The sequence below is a fragment of the Sciurus vulgaris genome (genome assembly GCF_902686455.1).
Source record: "Sciurus vulgaris genome assembly, chromosome: 4".
Lineage (NCBI taxonomy): Eukaryota > Metazoa > Chordata > Mammalia > Rodentia > Sciuridae > Sciurus > Sciurus vulgaris.
The window spans coordinates 81,591,780-81,609,438 of record NC_136464.1 but is presented as its reverse complement, the minus strand read 5'-3'; the positions used below and the strand labels follow the sequence as shown (position 1 = coordinate 81,609,438).

At 37.2% G+C, this 17,659-nt stretch overlaps 1 protein-coding gene and 1 long non-coding RNA gene across 4 annotated transcripts in view; one reads left to right on the top strand and one right to left on the bottom strand.

Moving 5' to 3' along the window:
• LOC306660154 (cGMP-dependent protein kinase 1) overlaps positions 1-17,659 on the top strand; it is a 1,225,718-nt gene that overhangs the window by 622,899 nt on the left and 585,160 nt on the right. The gene's annotated exons all lie outside the window — the stretch shown is intronic.
• LOC306660187 overlaps positions 1-17,659 on the bottom strand; it is a 62,748-nt gene that overhangs the window by 14,017 nt on the left and 31,072 nt on the right. The window contains exon 3 of the long non-coding RNA XR_013763578.1: positions 6,560-6,705. This is a non-coding gene — a long non-coding RNA (uncharacterized lncRNA). The remainder of the gene's footprint in view (positions 1-6,559; positions 6,706-17,659) is intronic.

Genomic DNA, 17,659 nt, shown 5'->3' with positions numbered 1-17,659 from the left:
CTGTAAGCTTATTTGGCCTGTTGGTTGTCAATTGATGACCCTTCATTGTAGCTTTCCAAAAAGAACACATGGACCTTTTCTATTGGTAATAAGGTTAATAGTTTAAAAGTGCTCTGGAATCCCTCTTTTGAGAAAGCAGCATCTCAGGGTTTGATTTAATAAAGATACACCCGTCACCAGTACATGGTATTTTAGATAAGGCAAATTTTTCTGTGGTTAGTCACATATCACTTAAATTGGATGAAGGAGGACATAAAATTACAAGTAGGGCAAAAGAAAAAAAGTGTCTCAATTGAGCTGGTTTTTTTGTTGTTGCTTTTCTTTTGCTGTTGTTGTTTTGCTTTGTTTTGTTTTAAGCTTTAGGAGAGTGGTAGCCCTAACCAGGTACTAGATAAGCTTCACAGAAGTGACAATGAATTAGACTAGGAAGTGTTAATAGAATTTCAATAGCAAAAGGAGAGGGCTTTGCCAAGAGGAGGTAAAAGTACAAGCATCTCTGGTTATAGTGTGGACTTCCATGTGTCTTAAATGGGTGAGTGATTGGATCTGTAACAAGGACCAGGCAAGGAGGACCTTGAATATCAGTCTACAGAATTGGGTCTTGATGATTGAATTTGGGTGAGCCTTTCTGAATTTTGATCAGGAAAAAGACATAATTTGACCTCATCTGTGATTCTTGTCCCAAATTCTGGATTGAGTCATTTAAAAGTAATTGGAAGCCTTCTCTGGGGAGTTGGTTAAAAATAGTTATCCTGCCTAGATACTGGCTAAGAAGCTCTTTGGTTTCTGGAAGCACTGACAATTCTTAAGAATCAACTTTGCACTACTCATGATGAATTGCTTCTTGTGATTTCCAGATGAGGCTATAGAACAATGTTTAAGAGGCCATCAGAATACCTGACAATACATCCAGTCTGCAGTACACAGTAGTCTATCCTGCATTTGGGTTCTTTGCAGAGAATATTATTATACCTCTATTAGAAGCGACAAATAGAAGTCATAAAAACACAAATAGATTAAATTAGGTTGAAATAGACTGGAAAGGAAATGCAATGTCCTTAATTATTTTAACACAAAAAAAGAGTATATAAAGTTGCCACAATATGAAAGTAGAATGAAAATGTAATATATAAATATTGGTAAATAAAATCATCATTTTCCAATGTTAAAACATTTCCCCCAAAATGAAGAAGGACTTTATAACCATGAGAAAAATTGTCTCAGAATTAAAAGAAGATATAAGATTAGAACAGGATTTAGGGAAAGATATTTTTCCTCCTAAAATGCCAATGGTCAAAACTCATTTGCAGTTTAATGTGCCATAAAAGGCACCTGTTGACCAGTGCTTGGGTGTTGGTCAGGAAAACCCAACCATTGTGCCAAATTATAATTAGATAAATAATGTCCTCGACAGATGGCCATTTTGGCACAATTGGCATAAACAATGTATGAATTAATGTGAATTGCTTTAACACATATTTTTTCTCTTCCAAGAAAGTCAATGAAGGCTACATGTGACTCCTGTGCATCAACTCAACAGTAATTATGGGTCTAAATGAATCACTTGGTTTATCACTTGCTTATTGCCCAAACTGGCCTCTCTAGATGCTCTGGAGACAAGGAAACCAGCTAGCTAAACAATATTAAATAAATAGTCCAAGATCATAATAAAGAGAATAAAAAACGATAAATCTCAGTTTCTAACCTTTTGCATAGTTAATAGAGCAGCACATAAAAATGAATTCCTATAAGGCTATTGAAACAAATTTGTTATTAACCTTGGTTGAAGTAAATAAATGAGGGAAATCTATGGAAGCACTTAACATTCATGGAGAAATCCATTAAGTTGTAAATGAATGAGAAACTTTAATTTGGTTTCTTGGTCTTATTTTTTTGTTGTTGTTGTTTTTAAACCATAGCTGCTTTAAGTTCTTAATAGAGGAAAATGAAGTTTAAATACATCTGCATACATGTTTGATTTTGCAGTTTCACACTTCTTCTTGACTTATGAATATATTTGACAGTTGATTTTAGGGGAGGAAACTCAGCATGTCACTTAGACTTTGGAGAGCTTGGTTTTGTGTTTTGCCTCTCCAGTACTCAGCTATAATCCAAAGCAAAACCACTGACTCTCTATAATCAATTCATTAAATTAACAAAGTTAGATGAAAAGCTCTTTGGGTCCTATTTATCATATTGGTTATTTAGTTTATGCTTTATTCATAGTGCTCCATAATTGGGATTGAAAGTGCAAGAGTAAGCTGACTGATGTTAAACATCAAGATGAGGATACAGCTGTCTGTGGGAACAGCATCAAACAACGTACCTAATGCAGAATAGTGCTCAATAATTACTTAATTAACTAATGGTTCTAGGTCATCTGGGTAAGATTTGGTAAGGCTGCACCTGGGAAAATGGGAGAGGGCTTTTCATTGAACCACCTATCTAGCCAGGACCCAAAGATCTATTTATCCTGTCCTTGCTCATTCTGTTTGTTGCATAATTTACTATTGCTACTTTTTTCTTCTTTTCTTTTCCTCCACCTACTCCCCGCTATATCTACATTCCCCTTCTTCTTTCTTCTTCCCTTCTCCCTCCCTTCTCCCTCTTTGTGCTCCCCCTCTTCTTTCTCTTCCTCCCTGCCCCCACCCACCATCATGCCTAGTGGTTCTTTAACACTGAGCTACACCCACAATCCTTTCTAAATTTTGTTTTGAGATAGGGTTTTGCTTAGCTGCCCAGCCTGACTTCAAACTTGCCATTATCCAGCCTCAGCCTCCTCAGTAGCTGATATTACAGGCTTGTGCCTCTGTGCCTGGATTTTAGTTCATTTCTTACTGATCATTTTGTCTTTATTCCTTTTAAGCATCGAAGCCTTTGATGTGATATTCAACAAACAGATACCAATCTGATTTATTTGATTTTTCTTGAGTCCTAGTCCTTTTCAGGAAAGACTTAAATATAATTAACAGGATACCTATTGCTAAATTCCAAGGCGCAACAACAAATTGGATTGTCTATAGCACCTTGTTTAGTGAGTAGACATTTTGAGATGATTCCATATGGCAATCCATGTTTTGGACGTTCTGCAAAGCTGCTCAATAAAAAGTGGTTGTCAACTTAGACCTTCACAAATATGAAATAATGTAATTAATTGTGCATGGTAAGAAAGGGAAAAAGACAATATATTCCCAATGTACCTAGAGATAAAAATTGTGGATCTTTCACCAATTAAATGATGATAGCAATTTAGATTTATGATTGATAATTCTATTGGTAGTACTAAACTATTCTATTGGCTAGTAATACATTTTTATGAAGTTGAAAATTTCCCCCTGAAATAGCATGACTTGCTTGATTTCTTTTTCTTTTCCTTTCTTTCTTTTTCTTTTTTGGTGTGTTTGTGTGCATGACTGTGTGAAATTTTTGAAAAATCAACTAGAAATATTTTATTATCTTTGATATGATACTCCATTTTGAAAAGTCTTTTTTCTTTTTAATTTACTACTAATAATGGAACTCTTTTTTGAAACCTGAGGCATAAGTACTTAGTCCAAGCCATCCCCACAGTGCTGAGTCTCTCAAATGAGTGAGCGTGTGGTGTGCAGAGCTTGATGATGAGCAGATAAGATGCTTAACAACTGCATTAAGCCGTCATAAGGAAAGACGTATTGTTGATATTTCAACTGATATGCTGTTGAATCTTGTTATTATTCATTCATCAAATCATTACTTTGACAAATGCCCCAGTCTAGAAATCACAAAAAAGAAATAAGACATTGTCTCTTTTTTTCTCAAGCTGTGACTTTCATGTCCTTTGTTCGCCTGCCATTTTTGAAAGGCATACAGATAATCAAGCACTTTTTTATTATAATGTAACATAACATGAGCAGTTAATGATATGTGCAGGAGAGCCTGTCTCTGATTGGAATGGAATCATGGAGACAGGAAGGAAGCAGGAAGTAATTATTTTTCAGTTCAGATATAGTTAATTTGAAATAATGACATCTTGGGAGCATTATTTCCCAATTAAGTAAGAAGGGAAAGAAGATCTACAACTCACTAATTTAGTTTAAGAATAAAAAAGATATGCCCATTCTCAGTGAATGAAAGAAGTACCTTAAATGGCTCATAAGCAGACAAGGGTATGTCTCTTCAAAGAAAATTACAGATTCTTCAAAAGAACAGCAACCACCTTCATACACTCCAGAACTAAGAGGCAGTCCATGCAATTGGCCCTGAACACTGCAATCTTTTTTGAGGGATGGCTCTGGACTTTTGTCAGAAGTTGTATTGTTAAAATAATATTAATATATTTTAGACCATGAGATGTGAGGATTGAAGCTATTTATAATGTCACATATGAAATAAAATATGGGCGGAAGTAAAACACAATAGTGACACAGGGAGACACATTTAAAAGTTAACATTAACTCTCAGCTTCCTGTGAACCAAATTTTATAAACAGAACAAATTAGTTCTTACCTTGCATTTTTCTGTTAAAGGGATACATATATTAGTTATGATTAACAAACTCTTTATGCTATTGAATTTCAAATCAATGTTAATGTAAGAGTCCATATTTAAGTATTATTATATGATATTTCCATAATAAAACATTTGAATCATCTAATAAACTGTATGAGTCTTTGACAACATCTAAAGTAATTATTTTTCTATTAAAATCTCTAAATATCCTTTGCTTCTGTCCTCTTTCTAGCTGTGTGATGTTAGTCCAGTGACTTCTCTCAGCCTTAGTCTTTGGATTTACTAAATAACTCTTCTAGTGTCTTCCCCAGGTGATCGTTGTAAGGATTAAAAGAGGTAATGCACCCAGGGCAGAATCCCTGAAACATTGGCTTGCCCAATTGATTTGAGCCACTTCAGTTATTGTTAGTATTGCCCTCAACATCATTATTGCCATTTCTCCCACACACTTCCAGGGACCTGCAATGGATCTCCATTTCTGAATGATCATCAGTAGGAAAAATGGAGTCTCATTTCACTGCAGTCAGCCATCCTGCTTATATCATTGCATGCATTCAGGGATCCCCAGTACATAAATGATTAAGCAGAGATAGATCCTGAAAACAAATACATGTTTTATGAATCTGCAGTTACTATAACAAATAGTATTTATGGTTCTTTCAAGGCTTGATTCTCAAAATATGAATTTTTTAAATTTCTATTTTTTTTTCCTCTGACTTGCTGAATTTTGTATGCAAAAGATAACATTAGCTTGTTGGAATAGGAAAAAAATACAAGTACATCAGAAAATAAGTATCAAGGATTGACCAGTGCTAACTAGTTAGTTTTCTCATTTGTTCCATTGCAGCTGTGAATTATACTTTTTTCTTAAAGGGGGAAATGTGCTTGCAGAAAAAAAGAAGAATGATTAAGGTTTCTCTCCATATTTGGGGCTGAGATTTTTTTTTTTCCAAGTTACTGATTCCTTCAAGTTTGGAAAGTGAGACTTCAGGAAAACCTCAAGCAAGTGGTTCAAGTTTCTCATGTCGCTTTTAAGCTGTTAGTAAATTAGCAATAGATGTTTGCATTCCATTTTACATTTGGTCAGAATAAAGAACAAGAACATAAAATAAAATATCATCTCCTCTTTAAATATACAAGTTTCTGTTAGTATTTTTTATTTTTACTTTTTTTTTTTTTTTGCATGTTTATATTGTTTTTGCATTTTGCAGTACCTCAATTGAATCCGGGATTTCACACATTTTCTAGACAAGTGCTCTACCACTGAGCTACAGCCCCATCCCTCATCTATCCCTTCTTCTTTCCTTCTGCTATTTATTTATTTATTTAGGTTTGTCTGCTGATCTTGTACAGAGTTTCATTGCTATGAATTGATAGCCACATTAGGTAAATACATGCTGTATGTGGTCTAAGTGTAGATGGCAGATATTAATAAATAAACAATTATGATAAAAGAATTAGATAATCAGGGAAAAAACTACATAATGTTTGTTGTGCAGGTAAATTAAACACTCAAAAATGACTTCAATTTTTTAAAAATTTCTTTTATCCTTGTTTAGCGTTCTAGAGGTGAGCTGGGAGAAGAAAGTGTTTGACAATGGATTACTCTTACAGTTTTCCAAAAGATAGAGTTGTGCTCTCAAAAGTTCATGAATGGGGACTGTTCCCCTCTATCACCACATTAATTATCCCGAGTTCCCCTTTAATGGGTTTGCAAATGCCCTGAAACATTGTTACAGCTGGTGGGCTATGGGCATAAAGCAATCAGATAGGAAATGATCAAGCTCTCGGGTGATGGAATACAGTGGTTGAAGATAAAAGAATACTTCTTCTCTGAGAGATGGGGACAGTCCTGCTCGAATCTGTGCTGAAGACTCTGAATAATGTGGCTCCTTGTGGTTGTTGGTTCCCTCCCCCACCCCGCCTTTGCATTAACCTGCTGTGTCTAACCACTTTGTGGGTGTTTTGGGAGACAATGGGCATTCTTTCTTCTTGGCAATCTCCAAGTGATCTTCTAGCCAGATAGGCCCCTCTGTTAACCTCTCACCAGCTCACCAGCATTTGTACTTACCTCTGCTTTTCTTTTACAAGTAGACAAATCATGTCTTCCCCTAATCTGTGTTCCTTAGAGGTGCTTTTTTTCCTTTAATTGTCTTCCTCAGGAAAAATACTCTCTTCTTTCTTGACAACTGACCTAGATGCTCATTAAAACCAAACCTAAAATCAATCAAAATCAGCAATTCTCTTTTTCTTAAAATATCCAAGAGGGCTGGAGATATAGCTCAGTTGGTAGAGTGTTTGCCTTGTAAGCACAAGGCCTTGGGTTCAATCCCCAGGACTGCCAAAACAAAAAACAAACAAACAAAAAAATCCAAGAGCAAGAGGGGGAATATTTTTATTCCACCCTTTTATTGCATTGCTGATAATAATAGCTAGTAACAGTTGAGCAGTTTCTTTGTCAGCTACTTTGTTCTGCACTTCATAAAACTTATTAAAGTCTCAACAATTTTATAGTTCTAATATATCTCCATTTGATGAATAAAGGCACAGAATTGTTATATAAAATAATCAGAATTTGCTGAATAGTAGCATAAGTCTGCAATTCCAAGAGGATCACAAGTTCAAAGCCAGCCTTAGCAACTTAACAAGACTCTCAGGGACTTAGAAAGACCCTATCTCAGGGTCTTTAGTTTCTCTTCAGAAATTAAAATGGAATGAGATCATAGCCCAGTGGTAAAGCACCCCTGGTTCAATCCCCAGTACCAAAAATATAAATAAATAACTAAATAAATAAACAACCAGAATTTGAACCCAGAAAGTCTAACCGAGAAGCCCACACTCATCATTTCTCTATATTGCCAATCAACAATAGAAAGATAAGAATAAAACAAAAAAATACAATAAAACATTGTATTTCCTCAACCAAACAATAGGAATGTTCCTACCTTACTACACATGGTTAACATGAAACTATAACCTCTAATGATATTTTTGATAAAATAAGATCACAATCGAGAATAAGTTTATTTTTATATACATTGCTAGGAATATGAAGACTGGTAAGAGATTGCCTCTGCTTCACATTTCCCAATCTTACAAGAAGATTAAAACTTGAGTTACACATTTAAATAAATAGTTAAGTAATAGTTCAAGTCATGGCACTGATGGTGCAGAGTTGGATTCATCACAGTTTGGGCCTTATCATTCCATGTGTGACCTCCTTTCTTCATTCAGTGTTAGTCATCAATTTAGCCCCTCACTTTGTACCCTTCATCCCTCCATGGAACTTACCATTTAAGAAATTAGTTCCCCATTGTGTGGGCAAGGACATAGGAATTTCGGCATTTCTCCTAGAATTACCAAGGTTTTCAAAACCCATTGGTAGTCCACAGAGTAGTCAAGTTTTATATGCAGTTTGTCTTAGAATAATTCTAAGACTTTTCTTAGAGTCCAGACCCTATCACTTATGCATATTGATAATATTTGGGTCATATTAGTTCTGGAGAACAGGGAAGAGACCCAGGTACTATATTTCACTTAGACATGATTGACACTGGTCTCTATTTTAACAAAGGCCATGAGGGACATATGACATATTAAATGACTATCATAATAGGACCAGTCACAACTTATTGATTAAACAAGTTGAGAGCTGTCTAGGGATGTTGAATTTCTCTCTGACCCTGAAAGAATTAATCCTCTTCAATAAAAATCATATTTTGAACTATCTGAAATCAAAAGGAAAAAAAAATGCTCTCTGAAACTAGAAGAATCCATGCTTTTGTCTTAAATCTCTTATTTTCTAATGTTGCAAGTTTTTATTGTTTTCCTTTTTTTAAGTTATCCATTTATTCATTCTTGTAAGAAAGCCCAGAGATTTTAGAACTATTGAGATGCAACGATGGAAACTGTGATTTCTTTTTATTAACTATTTATGCTTGAGTTAAAAAAACTAATCAATATATTGCTGGTTAATTTATAGATATTCTGCCTTCTGTCACAGGTATTATATATCTGGGCATATATCATTGGTGGTTTTATCCAAGAGTACATATTCATCTCTTAAAATGTTTCCTCCTGGGCTGGAGATGTGCCTCAGCAGTAGACTGTTTGCCTAGCACATCTGAAGCCCTGAGCTCAATTCCCAGTTCTTCCAAAAAAAGTTTCCTCTCAATACTATTTTACTTAATAAAAACAAATTATTTTTGTTCTAATGGAAAATGGATTTAATGTCAAAAGCATTTAGTTCCAATATAAAAAACAGACATTGAAGACCTATTGATTTCCCCTTTCTGAATCCCCATGATAATTTATTACATGCCTCTAAGAAGTTTTAATTAGATATTTAAAAATTTTGACATTTGATAAATGTGGGATGAATCATTTATACTCCATAAAGCTCCAGTGTGTTGGTGGCTTTTTTTTTTTTTTTTCTTAACTTGAAGTTTTAAGCAAATAATATACATTTGGAAAATGATAAGCTTGACATTGCTTAATTCAATTGACTGGTGAAGAGATGGCTAATTAACCTAGATTTTGGAGGGTTTCTGATGAATGTTTGGGTTAATAAATCTTTCTTTGGTGTTGAAGTAATTCTCTGGTGCCTTAAGTGCAAGTTCCTCAGTGTTTTTATGGACTGCTAAGAGAAACAAATCAAATATAAAAACAAAAGTCCCTAAACTTCTACCTACAGAGACAGTCAGATATATACAACAATAGTTAAATAATCAATTAAACCTCATACACCATCACTCAGCATCAACAGATCAGCCTTTACCAATAATGGCCAGTCATGACCCATCCTCAGTCCTGATGCCAATCTTTTTAACACCTCCCCTACTGCTTTGAAACAAGTCACAATAATATTTCATCAGTAAGTATATTTGTGATATGCTTCTAAAAGAAGGATTCTTTTTTATGCCTACTATAATTATAATACCAACATCATATGTAAAAAAATAAGTTCTGAAAATTATCAAACTTTCAGTCAAATTTCAAATTTCCAATCATCTCAAAATTCCTAACAAAATTTAACATGGGCCTCTATCTATCCTACCTCTGTAGTTTCTATAAATTTCAAGTTGGATCTAGATTCTAGTTCAAGATTCTTACTGATTTTTCTTTTCTTTTTTTCTTTTTTGTTATGGTGAGATTACTTCATAGTTGTGTTGATTCTTCCTTTTATGAGGTATAGAATGTCTGTCTTTTTATGATGTTAACAGCAGTTGATGTCAATGTCTAGATCCATTTGCTCATTATTAATCCAGATGTTGCAACCCCTTATTAATTCAAATAATTCTACCAAGAGAATTTATGGTTTTAAAAAATTTTTAACATGTTTTAATTCATATTAGTTCTTATTAATGCTCAAATTGCCTTATTTAGGACCGACCCTGGGAGTCTCCTTCAATTTCATTGCAGTTGTTTTGACATGGATCTAGTTGTCTTTAAGAGTTTCTGTATTTTCAGATATGGGAAGATATTTTATAAAATCATCTAATGTATTTCATGACCTTGACCTGAATTAGCCATTTTCTTCAGCCCTAAACCCCTTTTAGAAGGAAGTGTTATTTAGATGCCCACAGTCTAGACACCAGGGTTACCCAGTATACTGGGTTGCTAAGACTTTTTAGCACATAGTTTTAAAATATGTTTGCTTTTCCCTAACTGCTTTATTTATGAATTAAAAGTTAGTTCTTGGTTTTCAAGATGGCGGCCTAGAGGGTGGCTGCATTACGTGTTGCTCCAGAACTCAGGATTCAAGAGAGGAGATATTGAGACGCTTGGGACCAACTCAAAGTAGCCGGGTGACTCTCACCCCCTGGGGGGGCATCCCGGATGGGACGGGGGTCCCGGAACGCAGGAAACTTTGTGAAGTAGAACTGCCGGCGAGACGCCCCTCCCCCCGCTGGAGCGCCATAGAGGAGGCCGCTCGGCACAGCGCTGGGACTTGGAGCAGCCACTGGGGCTCCGGCGGCTGCCCGGGGGAGGAGAGGCGGGGAGAACTGTGTGGACTCAGGACACCAGGGCCTGCCCTGAGGAGGAGGAGAGGAGCGTGGCCACTTGGATTCGGAGAGACTGCGCCAGAGCTGCAGGCGGTTGCCAGAGGAGAAGCCGCGCGGCGAGCTGTTTGGAATCAGAACGACGCTTCTGAACCCCGGGGCCTGCCCTGAGGACGAGGAGGAAGAGGAGCGGCCGCTTGGATTCGGGCGACTATACGGGAACTACAGGCGGTTGCCAGAGAAGGGGCTGCGTGGCGAGCTGTTTGGACTCTGACCACTTCTGAACCCCGGGGCCTGCCCGGAGGAGTAGGAGAAGGAGGAGAAGGAGCGCGGCGGGTCCTTTGGATTCGCAGTGACTGCATTAGCGCTCCAGGCGGCTGCTCAGAGGAGAAGGCGAGTGGTGAGTTATTTGGTCTTAAAGTGACAGCTCCTGAACACAGGGGGGCTGCCTGGAGGAGAAGCGTGGTGGGACGCTTGGTCTTGAGGGACCACACCAGAGCTCCGGGCGGTGGCCCAGAGGACCCGTGCAGCGGGTCACGTGGATTCAGAGCCACTCAGAGGGACTGCTCCTGAACACCCGGGGGGTTATCTGGAGAAGGAGGAGGAACGGGCAGGGTCACTTCGACTCGGAGTGATTGATTGCCCCGGGCTACGGGTGGTTGGTGGGAGGAGGAGGCACGAAGTGAGTTTCTTGGACTCCTAGTGACCGCACCGGCATACTGGGCAGCTGTCTGGAGGAAGAGGCCTGTGGCGGGTCTCTGGGACTCAGAGCGATTGTTCGGGGCCACAGGTGGCTGCTCAGAGGAGGGGCCACGCAGCCAGGCGATTAGGTGCAGAACAGGGTCCCAGGATCTAGGAGGCTTCTGGGTGGAAGAGCCGCACAGAGACAGGCTTAGGGCGGAGCGAAGGTTCCAGGCCTATGGGCAAATTCTCTGAGGAGGGGCAGCCTAAGGAGATTCATCTGCGAAGGGTGAGGCTCCCAGGCCCAGGAGGTAGGGCCGGGCCCCTGGAAACTTTGCAGAGGAAGGCAGCCCAGCCCAGGCAGTAGATGTAAATTGAGGGGAACCTCTAGGAGGAAACTGACCAGCGAGACCTCCCCACCGGGTGAGTCTTCCCTGCTGGGTGAGGTTTCCCACAAGGACGGTAAAACCAGAGGCTCAGGCCCAAACAGGCCTTGCCTCAGCCCACAGCCTAGGTCCCCTTTGGATGACCATTGGTCAACAAGTGGAGGCACCTCTGCCCACTAGCAGGGAATATACCCCACCTGAAGGCCACCACTCCTAGAGAGGCAGCTTCCTTGTGGAGCACCGCATTATCAACCTCCTCCAAAACTTCAGCCTACTGAAGGCTAAGAGGGGATATATATAGAAATCTTCAGGGTCATTGTAAATCAACAGAGGAAATCTGCAATATCTCAGCGGTCCACTGATATCTGAACAACATGAGAAAACAAGGAAAGAAAATGCTGCAAACAAATCTAGATGTTACATCAATAAAACCCAATGACAGCATGGCAGAAGAAATGACAGAAAAGGAGTTCAGAATGTACATAATTAAAATGATCAGAGAAGCAAACGAGGAGATGAAAGAGCAAATGCAAGCATTGAATGATGAGATGAAAGAGCAAATGCAAGCATTGATTGATCGCACCAATCGACAGTTAAAAGAGCAAATACAGGAAGCAAAAGATCATTTCAATAAAGAGTTAGAGATATTGAAAAAAAACCAAACAGAAATCCTTGACATGAAGGAAACAATAAACCAAATTAAGAACTCCATAGAAAGCATATCCAATAGGATAGAACACCTGGAAGACAGAACCTCAGACATTGAAGACAAAATATTTAACCTTGAAAACAAAGCTGAACAAACAGAGAAGATGGTAAGAAATCATGAACAGAATCTACAAGAACTATGGGATATCATGAAAAGGCCAAATTTAAGAATTATTGGGATTGAGGAAGGCCTAGAGAAACAAGCCAAAGGAATGAACAACCTATTCAATGAAATAATATCAGAAAATTTCCCAAATCTGAAGAATGAAATGGAAAATCAAGTTCAAGAGGCTTACAGGACTCCAAATACACAAAATTACAACAGACCCACACCAAGGCACATTATAATGAAAATACCTAACATACAAAATAAAGACAGAATTTTAAAGGCTGTGAGAGAAAAGAACCAAATTACATTCAGGGGGAAACCAATACGCATATCAGCAGATTTTTCAATCCAGACCCTAAAAGCTAGAAGGTCCTGGAACAACATTTTTCAAGCCCTGAAAGAAAATGGATGCCAACCAAGAATCTTATACCCAGCAAAACTTACCTTCAAATTTGACGATGAAATAAAATCCTTCCATGATAAACAAAAGCTAAAAGAATTTACAAAAAGAAAGCCAGCATTACAGAACATTCTCAACAAAATATTCCATGAGGAAGAGATGAAAAACAAAGAAGCAAATCAGCAAAGGGAGGAATTATCCTAAAGGAATTGTCAAATAAAGGAGGAAACAAGTTGTGTCAAACAAATAAATAAACAAAATTTTAAAAATGAACCAAATGACCGGGAAACCAAATCATTTCTCTATAATAACCCTGAATGTTAATGGCCTGAATTCATCAATCAAAAGACATAGACTGGCAGACTGGATTAAAAAGAAAGATCCAACAATATGTTGCCTGCAAGAGACTCACCTCATAGAAAAAGATACCCATAGATTAAAGGTGAAAGGATGGGGAAAAACATACCATGCACATGGACTCAGCAAAAAAGCTGGAGTATCCATCCTCATTTCCGATAATGTGGACTTCAAGCCAAAGTTAGTCAGAAGGGATAAAGAAGGTCATTTCATACTGCTTAAGGGAAGCATAAATCAGCAAGATATAACAATCATAAACATCTATGCCCCAAACAGTGGCTCATCTATGTATGTCAAACAAATCCTTCTCAATTTCAGAAACCAAATAGACCACAACACAATAATACTAGGAGATTTTAACACGCCGCTCTCACCACTGGACAGATCTTCCAGACAAAAATTGAGCAAAGAAACCATAGATCTCAACAACACAATCAATAATTTAGACTTAACGGACATTTATAGAATATTCCATCCAACCAAGAGTGAATACACTTTCTTCTCAGCAGCACATGGATCCTTCTCTAAAATAGACCATATATTATGCCACAAAGCTAATGTTAGCAAATACAAGAAGATAGAGACACTAGCATGTATTCTATCAGATCATAATGGATTGAAGTTAGAAATAAATGAAAGAGTAAAACACAGAAACTATTCCAACATCTGGAGGTTAAACAATATGCTATTATATGATGAATGGATAACAGAAGATATTAAGAAGGAAATTAAAAAATTCTTAGAGGTAAATGAGAACAAAGAAACATCATATCAAAACCTCTGGGACACTATGAAAGCAGTACTTAGAGGGAAATTTATTTCATGGAGCGCATTTAATAAAAGAAGTAAAACTCAACAAATAAACAACCTAACACTACAGCTCAAAGCCTTAGAAAAAGAAGAACAGAACAGCACCAAAAGTAGTAGAAGACAGGAAATAGTTAAACTCAGAGCTGAAATCAATGAAATTGAAACAAAAGAAACAATACAAAAAATTGACAAAATAAATAGTTGGTTCTTCGAAAAAATAAACAAAATTGATAAACCTTTAGCCACACTAACAAAGAGAAGACGAGAGAAAACCCAAATCACTAAAATTCGGAATGAACAAGGAAATATCACAACAGACAGGATGGAAATACAAAACATAATTAGAAGCTATTTTGAAAATCTATACTCCAACAAAATAGAAAATTTCGAAGACATCAACAGGTTTCTAGAGACATATGAATTGCCTAAACTGAATGAGGAGGACATAAACAATTTAAATAGACCAATTTCAAGTACTGAAATAGAAGAAGTCATCAAAAGCCTACCAACAAAGAAAAGTCCGGGACCAGATGGGTTCTCAGCCGAGTTCTACAAAACCTTTAAGGAAGAGCTCATTCCAATACTTCTCAAAGTATTCCATAAAATAGAAGAGGAGGGAACCCTCCCAAACTCATTCTATGAAGCCAATATCACACTGATACCTAAACCAGACAGAGACTCATCAAGGAAAGAAAATTTCAGACCAATATCCTTAATGAACATCGACGCAAAAATTCTCAACAAAATTTTAGCAAATCGCATACAAAAACATATTAAAAAGATAGTGCACCATGATCAAGTGGGTTTCATCCCAGGGATGCAAGGTTGGTTCAACATCAGGAAATCAATAAACGTAATTCACCATATTAATAGACTTAAAGTCAAGAATCACATGATTATTTCAATAGACGCAGAAAAAGCATTTGATAAAATACAGCACCCCTTCATGCTCAAAACACTAGAACAAATAGGGATAGTGGGAACATTCCTTAATATTGTAAAGGCCATTTATGCTAAGCCCATGGCTAATATCATTCTAAATGGTGAAAAGCTGAAAGCATTCCCCCTAAAAACTGGAACAAGGCAGGGATGCCCTCTTTCACCACTTCTATTCAACATCGTTCTTGAGACTCTGGCCAGAGCAATTAGACAAACCAAAGAAATTAAAGGGATACGAATTGGAAAAGAAGAACTCAAACTATCCCTGTTCGCTGATGACATGATTATATATTTAGAGGAACCTGGAAATTCCACCAGAAAACTCTTAGAACTCATAAGTGATTTCAGTAAAGTAGCAGGTTACAAGATCAATGCCCATAAATCCAACGCATTTTTATACATAAGTGATGAATCTTCAGAAAGAGAAATTAGGAAAACTACCCCATTCACAATAGCCTCGAAAAAAATAAAATACTTGGGAATCAATCTCACAAAAGAGGTGAAAGACCTCTACAATGAGAACTATACAACACTAAAGAAAGAAATTAAAGAACACCTTAGAAGATGGAAAGATCTTCCATGTTCTTGGATAGGAAGAATTAATATTGTCAAAATGGCCATACTACCTAAAGTGCTATACAAATTCAATGCAATTCCAATTAAAATCCCAATGACGTACCTTACAGAAATAGAGCAGGCAATTATGAAATTCATCTGGAAGAATAAGAAACCCAGAATAGCTAAAGCAATCCTTAGCAGGAAGAGTGAAACAGGGGGTATTGCAATACCAGATCTTCAACTCTACTACAAAGCAATAGTAACAAAAACGGCATGGTATTGGTACCAAAATAGAAAGGTAGATCAATGGTACAGAATAGAGGACACGGACACAAACCCAAATAAATACAATTTTCTCATACTAGACAAAGGGGCCAAAAATATGCAATGGAGAAAAGATAGCCTCTTCAACAAATGGTGCTGGGAGAATTGGAAATCCATATGCAACAGAATGAAACTAAACCCATATCTCTCACCATGCACGAAACTAAACTCAAAATGGATTAAGGACCTCGGAATCAGACCAGAGACCCTGCAGATTATAGAAGAAAAAGTAGGTCCAAATCTTCATCTTGTTGGTCTAGGACCAGACTTCCTTAACAGGACTCCCATAGCACAAGAAATAAAAGCTAGAATCAACCACTGGGATAGATTCAAACTAAAAAGCTTTCTCTCAGCAAAGGAAACTATCAGCAATGCGAAGAAAGAGCCTACAGAGTGGGAGAATATCTTTGCCAATCATACTTCAGATAGAGCACTAATCTCCAGAATCTATAAAGAACTCAAAAAACTCTACTCCAAGAATTCAAACAGTCCAGTCAACAAATGGGCTAAGGAAATGAATAGACACTTCACAGAAGAAGATCTACAAGCAATCAACAAACATATGGAAAAATGTTCAACATCTCTAGTAATAAGAGAAATGCAAATCAAAACCACCCTAAGGTTCCATCTCACCCCAATTAGAATGGCGATTATCAAGAATACGAGCAACAACAGGTGTTGGCGAGGATGTGGGGAGAAAGGTACACTCATACACTGCTGGTGGGGCTGCAAATTAGTGCAGCCGCTATGGAAAGCAGTGTGGAGATTCCTTAGAAAACTTGGAATGGAACCACCATTTGACCCAGCTATCCCACTCCTTGGCCTATACCCAAAGGACTTAAAATCTGCATACTACAGAAATACAGCCACATCAATGTTCATAGCTGCTCAATTCACAATAGCCAGACTGTGGAACCAACCTAGATGCCCTTCAATTGATGAGTGGATAAAGAAACTGTGGTATATATATACTATGGAATATTACTCAGCCATAAAGAATGATAAAATTATGACATTTGCAGGCAAATGGATGAAATTGGAGAATATCATGCTAAGTGAGATAAGCCAATCTCAAAAAGCCAAAGGACGAATGATATCGCTAATAAGTGGAGGTTGACACATAATGGGGGGGAGGGAAGGGTTAGAGTTAGGGTTAGGGAGGGGGGCAAGTATAGAGGAAGGTACTACTGTATAGAGGGTAAAGAGGGGTGGGAGGGGTGGGGGGAAGGGAAAAAAATAACAGAATGAATCAAACAACATTGCTCTATGTAAATTTATGATTACACAAATGGTATGCCTTTACGCCATGTACAAACAGAGAAACAACATGTATCCCATTTGTTTACAATAAAAAAAAAAAAAAAAAAAAAAAAAAAAAAAGTAAATAAAATACAGAAAAGGGTTGAAAAAAAAAAAAAAAAAAAGTTAGTTCTTTGTTAACAGGTTCTTTTTTTATTTGCTTGTAAGGATTGTTTCATCCAGGGAAGATGTAAAGTAGCTTACATTTCACAATGGTATTCCCTGGCATAGATAAAATACTTGGTAGCTAGAAGAAAGCATTTCAAGCCATGTTAAAACATTTTGTGATGGCATTTTATGTCTCCTATTTGAACTGTGCATAAATAAGCAATATTTTGAGTTCAATTTCATCTGAAAATCATTTTTAGAAAATAGATTTATATGCTGGAAAACACATAGTAGTTTAATAATGATGTGAATATATTAGTGAATTGGAATTCACTGGCTTATTAGTCACCATTTTTCTAATTAGAGTGTGAAATCTTAATTTTTTGGAGTCTGATTAACTGGTAATAGCTATGTCATGGTGTTCATACAAAAACTTATTTTGATGGGCATTGCAATATTTAAAAAAATACAAGTTAATAGGAAAAATGAA